The sequence below is a fragment of the Trichechus manatus genome, unplaced genomic scaffold, assembly GCF_000243295.1.
Source record: "Trichechus manatus latirostris isolate Lorelei unplaced genomic scaffold, TriManLat1.0 scaffold00001, whole genome shotgun sequence".
NCBI classification, from domain to species: Eukaryota; Metazoa; Chordata; class Mammalia; order Sirenia; family Trichechidae; genus Trichechus; species Trichechus manatus.
Window position 1 is genome coordinate 40,041,773 of NW_004443937.1, and position 16,664 is coordinate 40,058,436.

Consider the following 16,664-nt stretch of genomic DNA (forward strand, 5'->3'; position numbering starts at 1 on the left):
CAGAGTTGTATCCAAGCGTTTGTCTTGAATCCCACTGATCCTGTCTTCCACCGTTTCAAATCTGCTCCTCAGCCCTTCTATGACACCGTCCATTTCTGAAATCTTGTTGTTTATCTTTTGGATTTCTAATTGTTGTCTGTGTATAATTTCTAGTTGTGAATTTATTGTGGCATTTTGTTCCTGCATTATTTTCCTGAATTCTTTCAATTTTTGATCTGTATTTTCCATGAATTTGTCAATTTTTTCCTCATGTTTGTCAGATTTTTGCCTCAGCTCTTGGAGAATTCTGAGTATTAGAGATCTGAATTCCCTATCAGGTAGTTATAGTGCATTTTCTTCTCCTGGAAAGTCATCTGGTGTTTTATTTTGGATGCCTACTGGAACCATCCTGTCCTGTTTTTGTAAATGTTTTGATATTCTCTGCTGTCTTCGGGGCATTCAGTAGTTATTTTTCTCGTTTATTGACTGTAGATTTGTTTGTTTCGTCCCTTTTTCTTTTTTAAATTTGACTATGTCTGAGCAGGCGGACTGTGTGTTCTTTGCTCGTCTGTGGGCAGAATACTTTTCACCTCTTTCTCCAATTGGCAGGGTCAGTCACTCAGATATGGTATGGCAGGGCAGGTCTAGCTGAAGAGGAGTTACCAGACGCGTTGTTTGTGGCAATTACCACAGTCACCAGGGTGGGTTGGTAATCAGTGCAGGGCAGGTTCCAGTAGGCTGCGCCTGTGCTGCTTGGTGGTGTGATGTGAAGTGCACGGTGCAGGTAGGCAGGATGCAGTGGGGAGATTGTTATGTGTGGAGCTAAGGTGGATATGGGAGAGAGGAGAGAGGAACAGGAGCCAAAAACATACAAACAAACAAAAAGGAATGCTAGGGGATCTTGCCGTTGGAACGGAGAGATGAGAGACTATGAAATGGAGAAAAACAGAAAGGGGAAGAGGAAGAAAAGAAAAGGAAAGAATGAATAAATAAACATTGGGAAGGTTAAAGAACCATAAAGTTCCCAGGGATCCCATCAGTGCAGCTATGAGGTCTGGGGAAGTCGCTCTCAGGTGTTGCAGTACAGCCTGGCTAGAAGGTGTAGAGGTATACAATGCCAGGTATTCAGGGAACAGAAAGAGAAGGAAGATACAGAGAGATGAGAAATGAGTAATGAAGAAAGAGAAAAAGAGGGAATACAAAACAAATTGAAAAAAAAAAAAGAACAAGAGAAGCCCCCCGAAAAACAGAAAAAAAAATAAAAGAAAAACCAACAGAAAAATGCTCTCAGGGATCCCTCTGCACGTCTGTGCAAGCCAGTGTGGTAGGTTCCAAGCCACGCAGCACCACCTGGCCAGAACGGGCTCCCAACTCAAGAAAAGGAAAAGAAAACAAACAATTCAAAACAAACAAATGAACAAAAGCCCCAGGATCCCACCAGCGCAGCAGTCCAGACCGGGAAGCAGCTCCACACTCGAACAGAGCTCCACAGCCCCTCAGGAAGAAGCAAAGATGGCGCACGGAGCCAGGTATTTAAGCGAAGGGAGGGGGAGGTGGTGAGAGGTAAGGAAGAAATCAAAAGAAGTGGGAAAAAAGCAACACCAGCAGCCAACAAATGGCACTCAGAGAGCCAGCTAGTGCAGGCTGGTGGAATCCAAGCAGCCGGTGTTTCTCAGACAAGAGACTGTGTCCGCGGGAAGCAGAGGGGACCGAGTGCGGATGAAGAAGGGTAGAGAGTGGGAAAGAGTATATCACAAATTACTGGAGCTCTGCAGCCCCTCAGGAAGAAGCAAAGATGGCACACAGAGCCAGGTATTTGAGCGAAAGGAGGGGGAGGTGGTGAGAGGTAAGGAAGAAATCAAAAGAAGTGGGAAAAAAGCAACACCAGCAGCCAACAAATGGCACTCAGAGAGCCGGCCCGTTTTGGTGTGTGGAATCCAAGCAGCTGGTGTTTCCCAGACAAGAGATTGTGGCCGTGGGAAGCAGAGGAGGCCGAGTCGGGGTGAAGAAGGGTGGGTGGTGGGAAAGCGTATATGGCAAATTACTGGTTGTTTTGTCTCCCGCTGGAAGCTCTGTGAAGCTGCTTTCTCGTACCCCGTTTGCTGGCCTCCGATAGGAGTCCAAGATGGCGGATCCGCGCTGCGTTAGCTGGTAGGGGACCTCCGCATGAATCTCTCCTTGCTCTCCATTCTCTGTCAGTTATCTCACTCCATTTGGTGCTTGGCTGAGTTCTTTATCTCTTCATTTGATGTTTTAGGGTTTCAGGATTGTTGTTTTCTCTGTTCGGCTTAGTTTCTCGGATCTTTGCTGTGGAGGGACGGCGTGGTGCTTCTGCCTACAGCGCCATTTTGCCAGAAGTCCTCAATTCTCTTTTAATCCTTCTGATTCATTCAATGAGAAAGTGTTAATTTAATGATAATATGTCAAAACACCTTTCTAACGCTTGCTAATCTGAATAGCATCATTTTGTTTTTGTTGTTATTTCTCCTCAAGGTTTTGTTGTTGTTATTATTGTTAGGTGTCAAGTCAATTTTCAATTCATAGTGACCCCATGTGACAGAGTAGAACTGCCCCAGAGGGTTTTCTAGGCTGTAATATTTAGGGGAGCAGATCGCAAGATCTTTCTCCCTAGAGCCGCTGGGTGAGTTCAAACCGCCAACCTTACGGTTAGCAGCCCAGCACTTAACTGTTGTGCCACAAGGGCTCTTCCTCAAGGTTTTACTCCCCTATTTATGGTAACTGATACTTATTTTTCCATTTATAGAATAACAGATGATTTCCTTTATATAATAAACTTATTTAAGTAAATAAAATGAACTGTTTTAAAGACAGATATGAAATCAATCACAGACTAGGTGGATGGAACACTGTCTGCCCAGACACAAGCAGAACGCACCTTTAAATTAAACAGAGAAGGCTCCGGGGGAACAGTGGAAAGACAGACACTGGTCAGACTCACGAGGCCTCATGTCAGGCTAAGGATTTTGGAAAGTACTCTGTAGGCTCGTAGTTCTCCAACCTGTTAGAAGTCAAGTTCCTGGAAACATGCCCTTTGAATGTGAGTGTGTTCTGCCTGTTACTTTCAAGACAGCATGAAATATGGCCATCTTTATTTCCAATATATAAACGTAAAGGCAAAGTTAAAAGAAACAAATGCAGCTTCATAACGTAAGTGGAATGTAAAATCACACCCATAGTTCTAGGTAAAAAAAGGAACAAGAGCTCTCTATATCAATGAGATCTTTTATCAGTTAGGATCTGGGCAAGAAACAGAGGACACAACACGCTCAGATGGGGTAATCCGCAGAAATATTGACAGGCGTCGTAAGGGTGTGGGAAACCAAGGGCTAATGCAGTACCAGAGACAAAGGCACCATTCATGAAGTCCACAGAGGGGGCTGTCCCAGGGCACAGAGCAGAGTGGAGCGTGGATATGGATGGCAAATGGAAGCTACCCAGCACACAGATGAGGCTCTTTTTAATTATTTTCTAAGACTTGCTTAATATTTATTTACCACCGTCTAATCACTAGCTAAGGAGCCCTGGTGGCCCAATGGTTAAGTGCTCTGCTGCTAACCGAAAGGTCCTCAGTTTGAACCCACCAGTAGCTCTGTTAGGGGAAAAGACCTGACGATCTGCTTCTGTAAAGATTACAGCCTAGGAAACCCCATAGGGTAGTTCTGTGCCATCCTATAGAGTCGCTATGAGTTGGAATCAACTGCACGGCACCCAACAAGCACAGCGATCACTAGCTATACATTTGGCTTTAGGTTACTGAGAATGAGAGTGCAGGTAATCTGGACTTAACCTGCAGCTTGCCATTTACCAGCTGGGTGGGTTTCTTTCCCTCCCTGAGCTTAGTCTTTGTAATAAAATGGGAGATACTAACAGCATCCACTATGAGGTTTATAAAAGAAGCAAATGAGTTAATGCAAGCAAAGCATTTAGCACAGTGAATGTATGTGTTCATGCTAGCCATCAAAACGTTTCAGAGAAATTTCTGGGAGAAAAGCTTAAAAATGAGTAAATTCTCAGTTTAAGTTGGATTAACTTAACACTTCAAATGGCTTGACTGAAATATCTTAAATTATCGAGCCTGGCAGAGGCAGGCGCGGGCGGTGGTCGTGGTGATGCACAATGGTGGCAGCGGCAGGGAGTGGGCAGTAAAATCCTCCTTGAGAAGGTAATATTTACAATTATACCAACCTGAACCATGAAAGGAGATAGTTAGGAAAGATGTGGATGAAAAATGCCCCAAGCAGAGGAAACAGAACGGGCTAAGACCCTGGAAAAGAGGAAGCATCACAAGTTCAGTAAACTGTAAGATCAGGAAGTGGGGGACTACAGGGGCCTGGGGAGAACTGTAGCTGGAGACGGAGACCTTGCAGCCAATTGGATTGACACAGTGGCTGCAACAATGGCCTCACGCATAATAACAATCATGAGGACGGCGCAGGACCAGGCAGTGTTTCCTTCTGTTGTACATAGGGTCACTATGAGTCAGAACCAACGACAACAATTGCGTTTATCCTCAGGGCACGGGAAAGTCGTTGAAGAGTTTGAAGCAGGGAAAAGACATGGCGCCATAATCAGATCATCATAATTTTGAAAACCACCGATAAAGGCGATGGGGAGCCACTGACGAGTTTTGAGTGAAGAAACGGCAAGAAAAATGTGTTTCAAAACTTAATTTTTATCATTTTACTGAATGCGTAAAACCGGAGTTGTTATAAAAATTGTTTATAAAACGTCACACGTAATTTTTTCTCGGGTTAACTGTATATGTGTGTTAATTTGATAATTTATCCATTTATTAAGACATTTATTGAGTACCTAACGCATACCGGGAACTTCCCTTAGAGTAGATTAGGAGGGGAAGACTTACAAAAGGGGTAAGATTTGAGAGGCAAAGTGCATTTCTGAGAAATGGGCAAAATTTCAAAGGTGTGACCAAGCAGAGGATATCTGACAAAACATACTCTAGCATGGCTAGAGAATACGGCACACGGGCAGTGCTGAAACACTCATTCAACAAAATCTACTGAGCACCTACTAGGTGTTAACGTTGTGTAGGCACTGGTGACATTATAGTGAACAAACACACAGATTTTCCCTGCTGTCAGAAAGTTTACTTTCTAGTACAGCAGACAAACATTTAACTAGGAAATAAATACTCAGAATAACTGCAAACAGCGTTCAGTGTAATGAATATACTCGAACTAGGTGATATGACAGTCGCCAGGCAGGTGGGATAAGGGTAACTGTAAGGGGTCTAGTCTGAGAGGTGGCATCTGAGCTGAGATCTGAATGGCAAGAAGGAAGAAGCCATTTAAAGATCAGGGTAAAGAAAACATGCCCTGCATGACAGCAGGTACAAAGGTCCTAAGGTGGAATAAGGTGGGCATGCAAGCAAAAAAAGATGGGTCCAGATGGCCAAGCATGGGGAGAGATGGTAAGAGAGAAGGACGGAGACAGGGTGAAGAGAAGAGAGCTGTCAAGGATGCCTTCTGGATTTCCAGTGCAGTAACTGGGTCAATGGTCTGACGTGGGGAAGGCTGGAGTGGTGCAGTTTAGGAGGAAGGGAATTGAGATTTCTGATCTGAGCAGGTAAAAGTTTGAGATGAGACCCCAGAGGAGAACAGGGGCATGTTATGAAAAGATCTGTAAGCCAAGCAAAAAAGTCTGTGCTAAGTTATGATATATACACCCCAAGTTACACATATACAGAGAGGCTCCATTTCAAGGGCCGGGCATCAGCTTTTCCTAAATGGCAATGCACTGCCCCAGTAACTGACTCTGCTCATTGTTCAGGAAACCAAAGCGTGTCTGCAAACACTGGTGTTGCAGTGTTCTTACTGGTTTCTGATAATAAGATACAGCCACCCCCAGCACACCCAGGGAAAGCTGGAACACCAGCTCTTCTCCTTGGTCCCAGTGTTTCCTGGAGCTCTTAGCTGAGGTTTAAGAGCGTGGTCTTTGGCTTCAGGGGACCTGGAGTGAATCTCATCTCCACCATGGGGTCTTCAGCAACTAGCTGACTCTCTGAGCCGCCTTTCCTCATGGGTCAATCGGGAATAGTAAGGCAGCTACCTCGCAGGGCTGGTGTGAGGACTAAGGGAAATGATAGAGGGGACACACGTAGAAAAGTGCTTTCCCTCAGAGTGGAAACTTAAAAATACAGCAGTAACTTTCACCGTTGCAGATAGCATTAGGTTGATTATCATGAGTGGATGAGGAAGAAAAACAGAAGTGAAGAGCAGAACCTTAATTTAAGGAGGCTTGGAGTGGCAATAAAATACTTTTAATTAAAACTTCTCTGCTGAGAATAGACAGCCTTCGAAAGCTTGTGTAAATTGTAAATGAACCTCATGCAAATATATTTGCGACATTATAGCTTTTAAAATGGCATTATGACTTCTAAAATGTCAAATAGCTTTGAATGTCAAATCCCACCCCCAAAACAATGCAGTTAGGAATTGTCCAGCTGATTCCAAATCAGAGCAACCTCACTTAAAAGGGAAAGGCCCATTCCTTACATCTGGTACGAAAAATGCCTCTGATGTAGTCAGATCTTTCCTTTGTCTTGACAGCATCCTAGTGCTGATATAGACCCAACAAGTCAGCCAGGTCCACTTGGGACAGCTCTAGAAGGGTGAGAACATGTTCTCCGCCTAACACTAACTTTTCCAACTCAGCCCCAGATCATGCCAACACATCACAGTATAAATAATGGTACTTCAATAATGTAGTCGGCCGGGCTCTGCCCAGAGAACAAGCACCAGGAAAATAAATGAGGCTTGCAAGCCACACAGAGGGAAGCTTCTCCAGCCAGCACCTGCAGCAGGGAGATACCTGGTAATGAAATACCCGCTCATCTCCATTCATTATGCAGGAGGTAAGCCTTAGAAGGAAGTCCAGAAAGGTGAACCTCTCAAAGGGAAATAAATAAATAAGCTCAGCAGCCACGTTGGGTTCTCTGAAAATGATTCGGAAGGGCTGCCCATAGGTTATCCACGGTGATGCGGTGAAGTTCAGTCAGATGTCAAGGAAGGTAATTATTCCTGCTTGCGTGGGCACGTTTGCTGGATAAACTGTCCCCTTTACCTTCCTCTTCCCAGGTGGTTACCAAACACAGAAACTGTGTTTCAACTCTGCAGTGTTCTCTCTGGCTTTTACAATAAAAAGAAATAAAAATGTGTCCTGGGCACTTAGCAAATCAGTTCAGTGTTAGATGGGGACCCACTGTCTTTGACCTTCACCGTTCGCTGCCTCTTCTGACTCACAGGAAATCCTCAGAAACTCAGGAAAAGATACACAATGTCTAGGAGATGCTCACTTTCAGGAAAAAGATACTGTTTTTGCAAGAGAATAATTATATTTGAAGCTAGCAATGTCTTAATTTTTATTTCAATCATTTGTCATCTGCTCAGAATTCTAAATTTACCTGCAAATGACTGAAGCTTGGTTTGCCCGGTCATGTTATTAACACGTTCCACTAACAGCCATTTCCCTCCTTTCCCTGCCTGTCCTCCCCAGTTACCCAGACAACACTACCACTTCTCCATCTCAGCTTCTTCTCGGAAGAATTCTGACAGGTGACTCTCTGCCCCCCATCACTTCTGGAACCAGTAATGAAATGTCAGAGGTGGAACAGTTAATTAAATCGTAGAATCCATTTTGCATCCTCTTGCAGTCAAAAAATGTGCAATTAAAGATACTTTCCAAGTTCCAGGGATGGATTACCCAATAAGAAAGGTACCCACGGGCTTAACTGCATTTACATACAAATCTGTAGCGCACAATTTCACATGAGTTTGTGCACTACAGATTTGTAAGTAAACACAATTAAGCCCGTGCGTACCCTGCTTACTAGTTAACCCGCCCCTGCTTGCAACACATGATGTGATTAATGTAAGATACATTTTAAATAACATTCGGTTGTTAAAAATAAAAAATCATTAATGTTAGCTGAACACTCAGTGAACACCTTACTTCATCAGCCGTAAAATTCTGTTAGCTCAACTACTGTGGTAGATTGGATATTCAGATCCATGAAGAAGGTGCTTTCTAGTAATAAACCAAGGAACGTGTCTATAATCTGAAAGTAATTTATATGAATAAAAACTGTGCCTGAATGTCCTACACAGGCTTGTTTGAGTTATATCATCTTTAACAAAGCTTCCTCACGCTCTCAAGTCACTCCATAAACATTTAAGAAAGAAACGGTGTAAAACAGCACGTACGCGTTGCGCTCCGGAGTCAAACGCTGTGTGATTAAACCCTACTTCTGTAACTTACTAAGAGACTGTAGTCACTTGCTTCATTTCTCTGAGCCCCAATTTCCTCATCTACAAAATGAAGAAAACACCATCCACTCACAGGACTGTTGTGAGGATTAAAAGAGATAATATATGTAAAGCATTTTAAACAGTGAAATGTTCTATAGATGTCAACTGTTTTTCTTATTTGATACTCTATTCGTTCAACAATTATACTCTCCAAAATGTTCTGCTAATTTAAGAACATGCATATATTTGAAATATGTTCACTTATCTTACATTATTAACTTGCTCTTCCTTTTCCTACATATGAATTAGAGAGATGACATTTCAGGGTCCCTTAGTTCCAAACGCTGCCACTCATTTTAGAACAGATGTGCTTTGAGCAAAGGAAAATGAACAGGTCAAACTGCCTCAGAAGCTGCCAGCTCCCCCCACCCCTTTCTTGTTAACTAACTCTATATGAGTCAAACTTCACTACCCAGGGAACACTTGTGAAAGTCCCCAGTTTATAGAAGCGTTTACTTTGGGGTTTGGGGTTTGTTTTTTACATTTATCCCTGGGAGAGCTTGCTAAAGCTGACAGTCCAGCAATTTTATTAAACTCTGTTCAATTTCAGGATTTTTAAAGAGCATATAGAAAGCACACTGGAAATGGACATTTAATTTCCCAGTAGATGCCAAAAATAATAAAAGGATACTTAAATGGCCATTTTTGAGCAGAGCCAACAGCATGTGGCCTAATTATCCAACTACGTGATAAAGTCTACGGATTTTTCCCAGAGCACAAGGGTTTGATATGCACAAATTAGAATGCGAAATGGCCACTTCAATAGCATCTGCAGAACTTTTCAAGTACAGTCATGAGTCACACAATGTCATTTGGGGCATGGCTGGACCATATATACGTCCATGGTCCCATAAGGTTATAATAGAGTTCAGAAATCCTGATTGGAGTAATACAGTAATAATAATAATAATAATGTTTGGATGTGCATCACCAAGTAGCGCCCATTTGCTATTATGAACCATTGTATATACCTCGAATTTTTAATATAATAGGCTTGACAGGGTTGCTGTGTAACTACAAGTTCTTAAATCAGACATTCGTAACCCAGGGACTGCTGTGTACGATATGGTGTTCACACAATGTCCACATCACATAACGTCCTATTTCACAGGACATGTCATGGACGTCGTGACGCACAGCTGTAGTCTAAGAACCAGGCTGATCAGGTAAATTTCTCCTTTCCTTTCCCTTCAGATTAACTTAAAAGAAGCAGCAAAGAGACAACATGGTAAGCAGTTGATATGGCCAAGCCACGGATGAACACAAGAAAATGCCAATGTGGTAAGTGCTCTCCTTCATTTATTCCCATTACAACCTTCAGAGGTAGGCACTATTATCCCTCTTTACGGATGAGAAAACCAAAGCTCAGAAAGGGTAAGGGTCTTGCCACCCTTCTTTGGCCTGCTGGTCGCCTCCCCTACAGTCGTCTACAGACTGCACTGCTCAGCTCCCGTGCCCGCTGGACAATGGCAGGCAGCCTCAGGGGATCAAAGGGTGGGCAGGAGGAGTTTGGCGTACTTAGTCCCCACTCCCCCATGACTGCACAGTTGTGGCTTTTGACAGGTACCCATGTTCCTGAACCTATGCCTATAGTTGCTATTGGGAGGCCCCAGGTCCACAGCCAGGGTTCTTGCTGGGTTCCGGGGCCTCTGCTCTCTCCCTTTGCTCCTTCAGACCTATGAGAGGTACTAGCTTTCCACAGTTGCTTCACTATCTTTTTTGGTTCCCTTAAATATACCCAGAAGCCCTGGTGGCACAGTGGTTACAGCGCTCAGCTGCCAACCAAAAGGTCGATGGTTCAAACCCACCAGCCACAGTCCACAGGAGAAAGATGAGGCAGTCTGCTTCCATAAAGATTTACAGCTTTGGAAATGCTATGAGGTGGTTCTACTCTGTCCTACGGGGTTGCTATGAGTCGGAATCAACTCGACAGCGGTGCTTTTTGTGTGTGTGTGTGTAACTCAGCCCACGGGGATGGTGGTGGTTCAGTGGCAGAACTCTCGAGGAGACCTGGGTTTGATTCCTGGCTAATGCATCGATGTGCAGGCGCCACCCATCCGTCAGTGTTGTTGTGCATGATGCTATGATACTGAACAGGTTTCCCCAGAGCTTCGAGACTAAGACAGACTAGAAAGAAAGGCCTGGTGATCTACTTCCAAACATCACCCAGTAAAAACCATATGGATCACAACAGACTGATCCGCAATCGATCATAGGGATAGCACAGGACAGGCAGTGTTTTGTTCCATTGCACATGGGGCCCAACTCGATGGCAGCGAAGAACGACCTCGTCAATATTCCCTTCATTAAACTCTCCTTCAGTCCCTCAGTCTGAGTGTCACCCATTTCCTGCTGGAGAAAGGAGAGTGGCCTCCAGCAGTTGATGTCCCCCCCTCTAGTTTCCCCCTCTATCATCCACCTGCCATCAGCCACCCGCCCCCCCCATGTAGCCATCTCCCCTCGTGAGATGTCACACGATAATCCCCTCCACCGAGAACACACACACAAGCAGACTCAAGCCAGATCAGGCTACCATTCCTCCTACTAGCCTTCCTCACCTCCACGCCCACACCGTTTACTCAAACAATGACAATATTTCTGACTCTGTTCTGCCCTCCTCCGCCACTTCTTCGCTGCTGTTTTCTTAGAGGTCTCACTGAAGGCTGGCCTACTACAAACAGCCACCCTTGACTGGCCCCACCTTGAAATCACGACTCCTTTATTCTGTTTTCTCCATCACTTATGTAGACATTATCATACACTTACGAGGTATTAGAATATATTACGAAGTATTTATTGAGAGCCTACCACATGGCAGGAACGCTGTCTAGGTGCTGGGAAGATGGTAGGAAGTAAGACTCACATGCTCCATGCTCTACTTATTTTCCCTTCTTTTCTTCCCCAACTTAAATATTAGATAGAAGAGATTTCCCAAAATCAGGGACTGTGACCTCTATAAATCTTCGGGCAGTGCTGGGTACATTACAGGGCCCTGGTAGTGCAGTGGTCAAGAGCTCAGCTGCTAACCAAAAGGTTGGCAGTTCAAATCCACCCACCACTCCTTGGAAATCCTATGTGGCACTTCTACTCTGTCCTACATGGTCGCTACGGGTCGGAATTGACTGGATGGCAACAGATTTGTTTTTTGGTTTGGTTTGGTTTGGATACATTGTGGAGGCTCAGTAACTGACGCCTAAAGGAGCGTGATGCAAGTAAGACATTTAAAGCCTCTTCTGGCCCAGAATAGAAGCTACGAAGCCTAGGGCTTTTTCAACAACCTGCTGAGTGCCCCCTCACAACGTCGCTCATTAAATTCAGAATAAGCACAGTGATGATATCTGGTGTCGATAAAGGTGAGGTGAGAGCAGCGTTCTCATAAACCGCTGGTGTGAATAGTGCCATCCTTCTGGGTAGCAGTTTGTGTCGACGCTACGAGCAAGTCTGTGGCACGGCTGTGTGGTTTCCAGACACAAATCCTAGGAGCATAATTAAGAATGAGCCCAAAGATACAGTCGCAGGTATGTTCATCAGTAACTTGTAATTAAAAAAAAAAAAGAGATAATAACTTAAATATACAACAGGAGATTCGTTTAATCAATTAAGGCATATCCATAAAATGAAATATTATATGCCAATTAAAAATACTATCATATTAAATATTTCACAGCATGAACATATTCACAATATATTATTAACTAAAAAGAAAGATGCAGTTGTACATACAATAACCCAAGCTTTTCTTTTAAAAATTTTTTACATATATGGCAAGAAAAATGTGTAAGACAATGCCGTACAACAGAAATATAATATGAGGCCCACGTAATTTTGAAGTTTTCAGTAGCCACATGAAAAAAAGTAAAAAATAGGTGAAAATTATTTAATTATATGTTTTATTTAACCCAACATATTCAAAATGTTAACTTCCAACATATACAAAATTAATAATGAGATATTTTAGACTCTTTTCTTCAGACTAAAAAGTCTTTGAAATCCAGCATGTATTTTACACTTATAAAGTCATACAGTTGCCATCAAGTTGATTCTGACTCATGGCAACTGTACTACTGTGTTGCAGAGTAGAACTGTGCTCCAGAGGGTTTTTAAGGCTGTGATCTTTTAGAACTAGATGGCCAGGCCTTTCTTCCGAGGTGCCTCTGGGTGAGTTCAAACTGCCAACTTTTCGGTTAGAAGTTGAGGGCTTAACTCTTTACACCACCCAGGGATTTTACATTCATAGCACATCTCAATTCAGACTCATCACGTTTTAAACGCTCAAGAGCCACACGTGACTAGGGTCTACCAGACGGGACAGCACAGGTAAGCTTTAAAAGCAGGTATGTAAAACAGGAATTTGGATGACTTCTACTTTTTTTTTTCTTTTTTATAATTACAATTTATAATTTTACTACTGACTTACACTACTTGTATAATAATAAAAAGTTATTTTTAAATATTAAGGACAGATTTTTCTTCTGTCTCTGGAATACTTTTAGGCTCACAGTCTCCGCAGTTCACAGAGGACATGCTTCGGAGAACTAGAAAAATGTCCTCCTTTCTTCCCTTCCCTTTACGTCTCCTTTGGCTAGCTCCCAGCTTCAGCCCTCGGGCATTTGAGAACAAATCTGACACAGGTAGTGCTCTTCTTCAGGGTGGTGCTAACCTGTGCCTGCTGTCCGTGGCACCACCCAGAATCTACCAGGATTCATGGCGCCATTTTAGCAGCTCTCGCAGGCGTGCGACAGGGCATGGAATGGGGCCAGAAACAGCTTAATTTGTGGTTAATTAAATATACATGGTAGTGATGACAAGCATTAATCTCCAACTTGTTGGCAGACTGTAAACAGTGATTGCAGCTGGGGCAATCTGCAATAACCCTATTGAGAGAAATCTTGACCAGAATGAAATGAGTATGTCGGTTACCTGGGCGATGCTGGGAGAGGTGAGATGGGGGAAATTTATTCCCTTGTAATACCAGGAGAAACAGAGACCCAAAAGGAGAGAAATTAAAGGCAGAATATGTCCAATCTGACTCCTGTACAGTCCTACCAAGGAAAAAAAAAAACCACCACTGGGTCCCATGAGTCTGGAGGCTGAAAGAAACAAGGGGGCGGACAGAAAGCCATCAGACTGAGGACTTCGGAGAACTGAACTGGCGCCACCTCTATTCACCACTGATGGGGTGTCTGTGTGTGCTGGGGCCCACAGCCCATGGTTCTGCAACCAGAAGTGAGCTGCAGCAGGCATTTACGGGAGGGGTGGCAAGGGTAATAGCTACAGTGTGTTAGCTACCTACTATGTGTCACGCACTTCACATGTAATTTATCTGATAATCCTCACGATTACTTCGTAACATAGGCATTATTATTTTCTCCACTTTAAAGACGAGAATGCTGAATCTCAAAGAAGTATCCTACCTCACCTAGGGTCATGCAAAAAAAAAAAAAAAAAAGCTGGTTTAACCCAGATTTGGACACAGACAAACACTCTGATGCAAGCTCTAGACCGCACGTTGCTCTGCCTCTAGCTTCGAAGCAATGTTCACCAAGTGGTAACCGCGAAAGAAAAGAGTAAAAAAATACCCAAGGTGTGTGTGGGGCGGGGGGAGGGTCCCTAACTAAAAGTGTAGCTGGCCTAGCAGGAACCCGAGAGGTGGGGGAACGTGTTACTGGTGCTGTTCTCAGCGTAACTCTGACCCACTTGCATGAACAACACTTTCCTGTTCTTCAAGCACCAGTGGAGGGTCGGTTTTCACCTCCTCTCGGAAGCCTTCCCAAAACCTTCTGGTGGTACTTTTTAAAATATGTGTGTTAACGAAGTGGGACACACAGGGAGGGAGATGACTTCAGTGTCACTTGAGTTTCCGTTTGAAGGGTGGACACCATGTCACATGCAGAGAAAGTTAAAGAAATGAGGATCCTACCCCAAGGATAAGAAGAAGCGGGGTAAAGAAAGAACCAGGACAGCAGTGGGGAGGCGCGGGGCTATGGACAGTCAGACAGGGGGACGCCAAACGACCGTCCCTAAAATGTTTGTGCAGTGCTTCAGCAGAGACTTATTATTTTTAATAAAAAATCCCTTCTAGTTAGTTATGGAGCCCTGGTGGCATGGTGGTTAAGAACTCGGGCCGCTAACCAAAAGGTCGGCAGTTCGAATCCCCAGCCACTCCTTGGAAACCTTATGGGGCAGTTATACTCTGTCCTATAGGGTCATTATGAGTCAGAATTGACTCAACGGCAATGGGTATAGCTAGTTACAACAAAAACATTGTTCTGTCAGCCCAGCTTATATCAATATACCTAAAAGGCTAAAACTCTAGGCTAATGTACTTTTTGAACCTTCTAATGTGCTCCAGTCAGAGCTGTCGTTAGTACCCTATTACAGTGACACTTCCAATCACGTGGTTTCGCCTCATGCGCTACAAGCACACGCTGTTGTTTTTTGTTGCTGCAGGTGCTTTTATAGTCGCTGACTTCGTCAAATTTTCTAGCGCTTTGGCTACAATATGTGCTAATTAGTATTCGTGAACCTCTATCAATAACTATTTTGAGAATGAATTAATAAAGCAAAAGGAGAAAAATCAAAAAGGCTACCACTCAGTTACTAGTAATGTTAGAACTAATAATGTTGTGATTCAATGTAGAAAGATTTTACAAAACAATTTTGTTGTTAGTATTCATATAATCTAAGAAATATTACATTTAAGCAATCTACAACTATATCACATATTATTCTATGATTAAAATTGATAATAAACTTACATGTATATCCAGGGTGGTGGTGGGGTGACACCATGAGCTATACCACGCTCTGGGTGAGACCAAACCTAGCGACGCCACTGCAGGACAGCTGCCATAATATAGTGACAGAACTAGTCTGTAAGGGTTTAATCTACGTATTCTTCCCTGAAGTCTTTTTGGTACAAGAGAAAACATCTGTACATTCATTCGCTCCCTAGTGCTGTGATAATGTTAGGAAAATAACAGTGAGAAAAACAAACACAGTTCTGCTGTCGTGGTGTATACATCTAACAGGGATGGCATAATGATATAAAAAAAAATACAAAAAAATCACCAATCAATGTAAAACTGTGATGTGTTCCAAATAATAGGTAAACGGGATGTTATGATTTTATCCAAGATACAGACATGGAACTGATAACAGAAATATACCAGGTACTAAACTTCACTATTTGAAAGAGCTATCAAACAATCCACACGGCCCAGAAATGACCCCACAAATGAGCACACACTCTTCCGAGCATTGGACTTGCCCGGGCTGAGACTGGGGATCACAAGGGTGCATCTCCTATGACTTCTCAAGTGTCTTCCAGCTCTAAGACACATTGACTTCATCATTTTAAGTAAAATATTTGTTCAGGTGTCACTTAGAATTTGTTGGACTGAATTTCTAGGAAACTTGGGAAACCAGTGTGGAGTAGAAAGAATCATTTTCTGCATACAGAGGGAAGGCCAGCAAACGTGAGAGTCCCGATGTGCCCAGCAGCACTCTGTACTTCTCTTCACAGCACTGACACGTCTCCTTCACCCTGCAAGCTCTCTGAGGACGGGGGCTGCAGGGTTGCTCACTGCTGAATCCTCAGTGCATGGCACACAGCACGTAATAAATTTCTGTTAAATGAGCAAATGAATACAGTACCAAAATGTACCAGTGCAAACAGGCTAGTGCATACAAACTTCCTTCTACTGTTGTGGGCCTTTTAATCGAATTTTCTTGAATAATTCATGAACGTGAAAGTCAGTCAATCACCTATTCCTGATTAATAGTCAGGGTCTTTTGTCCAAGCAGCCACTTAGCTCCATTAAATATTAATAATTTTCCATAGAATAAAATATACACCATACATAGCACAAGGAGCCCTGCTGGCACAGTGGTTAAGTTTTCAGCTGCTAACCAAAAGGTTGGCAGTTTGAGAAAGATGTGGCAGTCTGCTTCCATAAAGATTTATAGCCTTGGAATAGGAATAGAAGGGAAATTCCTCAGTATAATTAAGGGCATTTATACAAAGCCAACAGCCAACATCATCCTAAATGGAGAAACTTTGAAAACATTCTCCTTGAGAACGGGAACCAGAAAAGGATGCCCTCTAACACTACTCCTATTCAACACCGTGCTGGAGGTCCTAGCCAGAATAATCAGGCTAGGAAAAGAAATAAAGGGCATCCAAATTGGTAGGGAAGAAGTCAAAGTATCTCTATTTGCAGATGATATGATCTTATACACAGGAAACCCCAAAGAATCCACAAGAAAACTACTGAAACTAATAGAAGATTTCAGCAAAGATTCAGGATACAAGATAAACATACAAAAATCAGTTGG